Source organism: Myotis davidii, unplaced genomic scaffold (genome assembly GCF_000327345.1).
Source record: "Myotis davidii unplaced genomic scaffold, ASM32734v1 scaffold19, whole genome shotgun sequence".
Classification (NCBI taxonomy): domain Eukaryota; kingdom Metazoa; phylum Chordata; class Mammalia; order Chiroptera; family Vespertilionidae; genus Myotis; species Myotis davidii.
In genome coordinates, this window is record NW_006289854.1 from 771,187 (window position 1) to 780,078 (window position 8,892).

Consider the following 8,892-nt stretch of genomic DNA (forward strand, 5'->3'; position numbering starts at 1 on the left):
ACTAAATTGCACGGAGGACGGGGTAGGGAGAACCCCGGAAGGCAACATGCCCGATTACTGCTCTCGGTGGTCGCCCTGAGCCTGGGACACTGGGCTTTTCATTTTTTGGGTTTTTTTAATTCCTTGTAGTAGCCTCCAATTTTTCTATGAAAAACATGTCTTACTTTTGTAATAGAAATGTGTAAATAAGCCAAGTGTTTTCTCCGATCTTTTAAAAACAGAATGAAATACGGGCTAGTTTATGTAAGAAAGATAATCAGCCAACTCCTGCTCCAAGAAGGACTTGCTTACAGGAAAAACCGGTAAATATTTGCACAATATTTGGTGCAAATATTTTCATTTCCGGGGAAACGCCGAAGTATTTACAAATGTTTCTTCAATGGTTTTCTGTTTCACCGGACCACCCGGGCCCTGAGCGGGTGGACTCAGTGGGCTTCTAGCCACCCAGGGAGAAGCTGGGGAGCCGGGGGAGGGGAGGGTTCCCGCTGGGCTGCGGAAGCACGCATTGTCCCCCGGTTTGAGCTGAATGTGGGGGTCCCCGTGAAACAAAGGAAGGGGCAGAGGTTTAGGTTCCAGAGATGACACAGTTGAGCCCTTTCCCCTGTGGGCACCTTTCTGCTGCCCCCACCCACTCAGGGCCACTCCTGTTTCTCCCCTGAGCCTGCCGGGGCCCCTTTGGGGTCTGAAGTCTCTGCTGCTGCAGAAACCCCGAAGCCGGCTGGTGTTTTTTCTTTGGTATGTTGCCTGCCGCTTCCCCGGCCCCCACCTCTGCTTTATCTCTTTCGCCACCCTGTCAGGCCTGCTGCGTAACAAAAGAGCCTGGGTGATCCATCACTCGGGGCCGTTCAGATCCCAGCTCTGCCATTTGTTAACAATGTGACTTTGAGGGGCACCTCCCTGAGGACCCCCCACCTGTAGTACAGGGAGCATTATCGCCAGTGTGCAGGTGGTAGCCAGGACCCCGTGAGACCCCCCTGGCCCCAAGGATCTCGCTAGCCCTCAGCTCCCTTCCCTGCCTCAGGATTAATGGCTGCCTCCCCTCTTCCAGATCCACAAACTGTTCTGTGGAGTGACTGCCCCGGGTGAGCCCAGGCCCTCAGCCAGCACCGTCCAAGCAGCTCTTGGAAAAACCCCAGGGTCTGATACTCATCCTCACAGTAAGCCCATCGCCGGGGGCACACAGGCGTCCAGTCGGCGGTTAGCTCAGGCTCCCAGCAGCATCTGCAGCCCCAGCCCCTCCTGCTCCCTCCGCAGCAGCAAGGCTGGTCTCCGCACCGGCCTGAGCACCCTCAGGAGCCCTAGCTACACCTTTACCTGTCAGGCAGGTGCAGTGTCCTCCTGGGAAGACCCAGCCCAGGTCCCATCCCAGCTCAGCCTCCGACGCCCTGTCTCACCCTGGAGCCAATTTCTTCAACTCCCGTGTGGGGACACCACCCTGCCTAGCCGGTTGGTCTGTGGGTACTTGGACAGTGTCACAAGCTGGCTGTGGGGACATGCAGGCTGCAGAGAGGGGTGTGTGTGTGTGTGTGTCTGTGTGTGGGTGTGTGTGTGTGTGTATTTATATAGATAGACTAGAGGCCCGGTGCATGAAATTCATGCACGGGTAGGGTCCCTAGGCTGGCCAGTGATCAGGGCCGTTTGGGCCTTCTGGCTGCTGGCTGGGGCCTTCCTTGGTTCTGAGCCTCCCCCTGGTGGTCAGCACATGTCATAGCAAGCGATTGAACTCCCAGTCTCCTGGTCCAACTCCCAAGGGGACAGTTTGCATATTAGGCTTTTATATATATAGATGTGTGCTGTGTCTGCATGTGTGTATGGGATATGTGTATGTGTGTGCATTGATGTATATGTGTGTATGCATGTGTGTATGCATATATATGTTCTTCTCTTCTAAGGATTATCTTTCAAATTTTAACAAACGTGTTAAAACTTGTACTAACCTATTAGCATCAAGAGTAGGAAAAAGAGCTATTTTTCTGGGTAAGATAAATCTTTAGCACACTTTTCCTTCCCTCCAACCTCCTCCTTCCCACTTTCAGATTTAATTAGAATACTGAGAAATTTTAGTTCCAGGTCATTACCTAATTTCTTATGTCTTTTCTGTTTTAAGTTTCCTTTCTAACAGTTATTAACCTTCATAATCACATTACAGCCAATTTGTTAGCCATACCTTAGAATTCAACTGGTTTCATTGATCGCACTAATTTTTTTCTATAACACGTCTTTTTCTCGAATTATTTGATGGGCGTAATTTTGAGTTTGTCTGGAAAGTGCAATCTCAGATGCTTCTGAGAAAACCCAGAGCGCCTCGGAGTCCATGGCGGGTGTCGCCCCTGCAGGCGTGTTCGAGGTGCGCAGTGGGCGCCACGCTCGGGGCTGGGTTCTGTCTTTTCCCCGAGGGACTTCCAGCCGGACGGTGGTGGGGGGCGGGGGAGGCAGAACACAATGGGATGCTTCTCAGAACCTTGAGACCTAAGCGCATCTCCGATGGAGCTGGGCTGGGAGCTCCGAGGGCCTGTGTTCTCAGGGAGAGGGTGTCTGTCAGTCCTGAGACGAGCTGGGAGGGGCAGCGATGGAACGTCTGTGCCAGGGCTCGGGGACCCCAAATCTCTTGGCTGTGGGGACTAAGAGGAGGGGCCAGGGAGGGTGGCATTAGGCCCAGGGCAGAGGCAGGGTCTGAGTTGCTCTCAGGTTTGCTCCCCTCAGAAAGACCTTTGCTAAGGCGGTTTGCCTCAAAGTGTGGACAGAGACCCCCTGCTTCTGTCCCTGGACATGTTAGCAAGTCTTTGGGCATGCAGACCTCCAAGTCAGGGCCCCAGGGGAGGGCCTGGCGCCTGCTTGGGGGACCGACCTCCAGGTGACTCCGGGGCACGACACAGTTTGGAAATGACCGGTCTTTTCCCATCAGGCCACACCGCCCTGGAGCATGGTCACTCGGGGACCCCACAGGAAAGAGGAGGGGATGTGGTGTCATGGGTACAAATCAGCACAATAACAAACACACCAAGGCCCACACTCTACAGCTTCCAACACCCGACGAGATGTCCTCACAGACTCTGCTGGTGCTCAGAGGTGGGCCCCTGTGGCTCAGAGAAGCAGTGACTTGCCAGAGGTCGCTCACGCAGCATGTGGGCTTGGGCTTGGGTCTGGAAGCCAGTTCTCTGAGCCCCATCTCACAGCACCCCACTGGCCAGGGAGATCAGAGAGGCCCAAGGCACTGGGGGTGGGAAGGAGGGAAGTTGGAGCCTGCACAGAAGTGTGTCTGGGCTCCTGCTGGCACCACCCCTGGGTGGATGGCCTTGGGAACCCCCAAGCCGCAGTGACCTCCCCGGTGGGGCAAAGACAACACCTCTGGTAGTCCTGGGCTCTTTTCCTGACCCTGTAGGCTACCCGTCTGCTAGGTGCGCACCTGCAGTGAGCCCGGCCGCTGCTGCCTCTGCACCTGCCCCATCTGAGCTAACCTCCTCCTGGCCTCAGAGATGGGAAGGGTGAGCCGCTGTGCAGTGGGGAAAGCTGAGGCTCAGAGGGCGTCGCTGGCCAATACGCGGTCAGATTCGAGCCCAGAGCCTGCTGTGTGCTGTGATGTTTTCTCGGGGGCGGGCTCACATTTTTCTAGCCTCCAGAACCATAGAGACCCCTCTTTGATGACAGAGCCAAAGAAATGCCTGACTCCTGGGGTTTGTTCTGGAAATTGTGTTTTGATGAAAGAGTTTTAGAGATTGAGCTCAGAGAGGACCAATAAAGACTAGAATTATCAGTCCAACTCCAAGAAACAGAAAGTGGACTGTTGTTCAGTGGGAGAGGAGTTTAGCTTCAGTCTAAAGAACTTTTTTTATATCCTAAATAATAAAAGCCTAATATGCTAAGTGCTTGGTTGTCCAGTCATCCTTTCAACCAATCAAAGCATAATATGCTAATGATATGCTAAGGCCGCTCAATCACTCGCTATGACATGCACTGACCATCAGGGGGCAGAGAGTTGACCAGTCGACCAGTCACTATGACATGCACTGACCACCAGGGGGCAGACACTCCCACCAGTAGGTTAGCTTGCTGCTGGGGTCCGGCCAATCGGGACTGAGCAAGATGGGCCGGACATGCCCTGGAGCCCTCCCGCAGTCCCTCCCAGGCTGGCCAACCTCTCGTGTCCCTCCCTGGCCCCAATGATGCACCGGTGGGGTACCTCAGCCTTACCTGCACCCTCCTGCAATCCGAGACCCCTTGGGGGACCCCTCGGGGGATGTCAGAGAGCCGGTTTTGGCCCAGTCCTGCAAGCTAGGCCGAGGGACCCCACTGGTGCACGAATTCGTGCATCGGGCCTCTGAGATATATATATAATTTGTTTTTTTCATTGATTTCAAGGAGGAAGGGAGAGAGATAGAAACATCAATGATAAAAGAGAATCATTGATTGGCTGCCTCCTGTATGCCCCCTACTAGGAGAGGGGGGATGGAGCTTACAACCTGGGCATGTGCCCTTGGCCAAAGTCGAACTCAGGACCCTTTAGTCCACAGGCTGATGCTCTATCCACTGAGCCAAACCGGTTAGGACTAAAGAACCTTTTAACAGGACAGCTGTCCCAAGACGGAGTGAGCTGCCCGGTAAAGCAGTGAGCTCCCCATCCCTGGGGGCATGCGTGCTGAGAGGGCTCCCCAGGGGTCAGGCATGCCTGGACCGGGTGGCATTGGAAGCGATGCACTTGGGGATCAAGTCTTGGTAAGTTCCCATCATTTGACTCATGGCCCTGAGACACTCCAGGCGCCTCTGGCTCCTCAAAGCAACACGCAGGCCTGCTCTGTCTGCGTTTCTCTTTTTCTTAAATAGAATTTATGTTTCACAGCAGTTTCAGGAACACAGAAACACTGCGCCCCTGCTCGGCGTCTGGGAAATGCCTCGACAGAGGTTTCCCAGGTACCTCCAGCCCCGCAGCAGAGTGGCACATTTATGACAATCAGTGAACCTGCACTTACACGCCACCATCACCCAAAGTCCACGGCTGACACCGGGCTTTGCTCTCGGTGCTGTCCCGTCTGTGGGTTTGGACCAATGCATAATGACATGTGCCCACCATCGCAGCATCACACAGTAGTGCCACTGCCCTATCAGGCCTCTGTGCTCCACCTGTTCCTCCCTCCCGCCCCCAGCTGGCAACCATGGTATTTTCATTGTTTCCACTAGAGGCCCCATGCAGGAAATTCGTGCAAGGGGCTCGGCCCTCACAGCCCTAGCGGCCTCACAGCCCTGCAGCCCCGAGGCTCCGCCCACTGGTCTTTCTGGAAGGTCATTCCAGTCTAATTAGCATATTAGCTCTTTGTTATATAGGGTGGTGTTGCCTTTCCCAGAGTGTCTATACTTGGAATCCCACAGCACGTAGCCTTTTCAGTCTGGCTTCTTTCACATAGCGATATACTTCGTGTGCTTTTCAGGGCTTCTCTGTGACCAATGTTCGTTTATCTACCCATCCATCCACCCATCCGTCCATCCATCCATCCATCCATCCATCCATCCATCCATCTGGCCCTCAGTCTGTCCATCCATCCACCCATCCATCCATCCATCCATCCGTCCCATCCAGTCATTGAGCAGTACGGACAGAGCCAGCTCTGCGGTAGACACAGTTCTCCGTGCTGAGGAGACAGCTGTGAACGGACAGACAAGGTCTCTGCTTCATTCTGGAAGCCAGAGTCCCCGGTGGGTGTGTACGCACTCTGCCCTGCCCGGGTGGGCTCCTCCCTGACCACCAGGCAGCCCAGGTGAGAGCGGCAACCCTTGGCGTCACCGTCAGACCCCTCTGAACGCCTATTCGGACACTGTGTTAGCAGAGACCACGTGGCATAGCTACTCCCCTGCTCGGTCTCATCAGCCAGCACCTCCAGAGTCCCAGCCCTTAGTCTCAGCACCCACTCACTCACCTGCACCCCCTGTTTGTGAGTGACAGGTCCGCGTCCCAGGGGGGCTGAGGCATTTCCCCAGACACTAGGGTATGTCCTCGCCTGAGACTCAGCGTCCTCATCACCGCTAGGATGTTGTGGGTTCAGGGCAGAGCTGGGTGGAGACCCTGGGGTCCCGCGTGTGGAGTCAGCACGCCTTCTAGTTTTCAGTGTTTTCCAAACCCCTTTCTCCTGGCCGCTCCCCACCTGCTGGACTCCCGCCCCGGCAGGAGGAAGACAGCAAACGCCTTCTTCCAGCTCCTGGGGCTCTGCTGGCTCACAGGATGCTCCCATCCCCCCACTGCTGCCAGGGCCCAGACGGACAGGAGGACAGGAGGGTGCTTCTCCAGAGAAGGGGCAGTGACCCTGGAGTCCTCAGGGAAGGAGGTAAGAGGCGGGGCTGGCCCAGGGCCCCCCTGCCCCACACTTGGGCCAGAGCTTGCGCTTCGTGCGGCTGCAGGAGCCAGGCAGCCTGTGACTCAGGGAGGCACATTCTAACCTGCCCCGGAGAGCAACGCCCACTCATCGTCCAGCGGCCCAGGCCCCTGACCCTGCCTGCCCTCAGCAGTTCTAATCACCGCTACTACGTACTGAGCACCGACTGCGTACGCATGTGGCGCTTCGCAGGCAGGAGCCCATTTCTGTCTTCGCAGCCACCCTGCCAGGCCATCTTTATGGCTCAAGCCATGGGAGGAAATGTGGTCAGAAGTGTCAGGCGGGGGATGGAGACAGAGTGGGGACCCCCACCCAGGGCTGGATGCGAAGCCCGCGCTCTCTCTGTCCCTCTGTCTTGCTCCAGGAGGGGGTTGGGGGGGGCGGGGGAGGCGAGAACGTTAAAATCACCGCCTCAATGCACATCGGCCAACACTTACACACTCCTTTCCTCCTCCACTGATCACACCCGGCTGCTCGGGCAGCATGCCAGCAGAGAAACCCAGGCTCAGAGAGGGTTAGCAATGTGTCCCAGGTCACACAGGGCCTGTGAGCTACAGCAGAGTCCTGAGCGAGGAGCCACCCCCACCCCCGCCGCACCCCCTGGACTGACGCTCTCTGTCCAAGACGCCCTGGATGGAGCGTAAAAATCAACCGAGGCTGTCCTCCACAGCTCACACATGTGCACGCGCGCACACACACACACACACACACACACACACACACACACACGCCCCGATTCAGGAAGAGGGCAAACCCAAAGCAAACAAGCCGACTCCTCCGGCTAGAAGCCCTTCTTGTCACTTGTCCGGACAAGACAGGGCAGGAGGGGAGGTTTCCCCAAACTCAGCCCCTGCGACGCCCACCTGCCCCTTCCCTCTGGCTGCGGCTGCCTGTTCTCCCAGCAAAGGCACGGCGGCAGGAGCGGCGCCGGGCGGGCACCCACCTTGTCCGGAGGGAGCTGCGGGTGCCCCTCGGGCGGTCGCTCCCTGGTCTGGCGGTGTCGGGCAGGGCTGCCCGATGTCCCCTCCTCTCGGAGGAGCTGCAGGGGAGCTCAAGGGCTGGCAGGAACAGCTCATCTTTCAAGGGCTGGGCTGTGACGTCATCGCCCCCCTGGGCACTTCCTCCCCCCACTCCAGCCCAGCCCTGCCGCCCGCCCAGCCTCTGAGCCGGGTGGACTGCAGTTTCCAAACCAGGATCCCGGGGCCAGGTGGGGCGGGCGGCTGCCCAGATCTCTGCGAGCCTCTGAGCTCTGAGAGCTCGGGGAGCCCATGGAAGACTGTCCAGGTGGGGCCAAGGAATGTTCTGTTGTGAGGACCGTGGCTGCCCCGGAGCCTCGGAGCAGCATGGGACGTAGTCCTGAAAGGTGTCTGGCTGTCGCTCTGAGGCGGCCCCTTGCTAAGCCCAGGACTCGCTGCCCTGGGCATTCCCTCCCCGGTCCTCCCAGGAGCCCGGCGCCTGTGGCTGGGTCTGTGTGTACCCTCCCTGCGGCCCCCTTTGCAGCTAAATGAGAGCGTAGGTGTGGACGGTGGCTGCTTGGCGGGTGAGCCCGGCAGGAGTGCTCTTGCGCTGGAGCACTCTGTGAGTGAGCAGGACGCTGATCGCTGATCACGGCTCTTCCCTGCAGGGCTGTTTCGTGCCTGAGTGTAGGTGTAAACAGACGGTGGCCAGGTGGGCAGGGCAGCTGGATGATTTTTATGCCGCATCTGCCTCCCGCGGGGCGAGGGCAGCACAAACTCAGGAACCCCTTTCCCCGCTCTGTTTTCTGGCGAACTCCCCCGGAGGTGCCCCGCCCTGCTCCATGGACTGGCTTGCCCAGCTTCTTTCCAGAGACTTGCTGACAATTCCCAGCACTTAGCACTCCCGGAAGCAGAAAACTGCAAAGCAAAGGGGCTTCCAGCAGTGACTGGCGGATCAGTTAACGCAGTGGATCCACTGCTTTGGGAACTGGGGCTCCAGCTGTGTGTGGAGGAGGGAGCATCGGAACCGGGTCTTTGGGACGATGGACTCTGAGTGTCCTATCTTGGGTTCATATTGGGTGGTCTGATCGGTTGTATTTGTATTGGACCTTCCACCTGAAATTCTGCTTCAAGAACAAATAAACACCAGCCAGTGTTGCTCAGTGGTTGAGCATCGACCTACGAACCAGGAGGTCACAGTCAGGGCACATGCCTGGGTTGCAGGCTCCATCCCCAGTGTAGGGTGTGCAGGTGGCAGCCGGTCAATGATTCTCTCTCATCATTGATGTTTCTATCCCTCTCTCCCTCTCCCTTCCTCTCTCTGAAATCAATAAAAATATTTTAAAAATAAAGAAAGAAACTCTTAAAAACTTTCCTTCAAAAGAGAAGGACTCAAGTGGGCGTGGAGGCGCTGGGAGCGACGGCAGGGGCCGACCCCGGCTGCTCCTGGAACTTCTCTGATCCATGTCTTGAAATCTGGCTTCATCATCACATGGATGGGGAGACTGAGCCCCAGAAAGGCTTACCTGGAGGCTTGGGATCTAGGCCTAGTGCGTGGGACCACCCCCCATTGG

The 8,892-nt window shown here is 56.9% G+C and overlaps 1 protein-coding gene across 1 annotated transcript in view; it reads right to left on the reverse strand.

Moving 5' to 3' along the window:
• Positions 1 to 7,431, reverse strand: part of BDKRB2 (bradykinin receptor B2) — a 30,135-nt gene extending 22,704 nt beyond the window's left edge. The window contains exon 1 of the mRNA XM_006762714.2: positions 7,306 to 7,431. The gene's annotated coding sequence lies outside the window, so the exon portion shown is untranslated. The remainder of the gene's footprint in view (positions 1 to 7,305) is intronic.
• Positions 7,432 to 8,892: the final 1,461 nt, after the last annotated feature.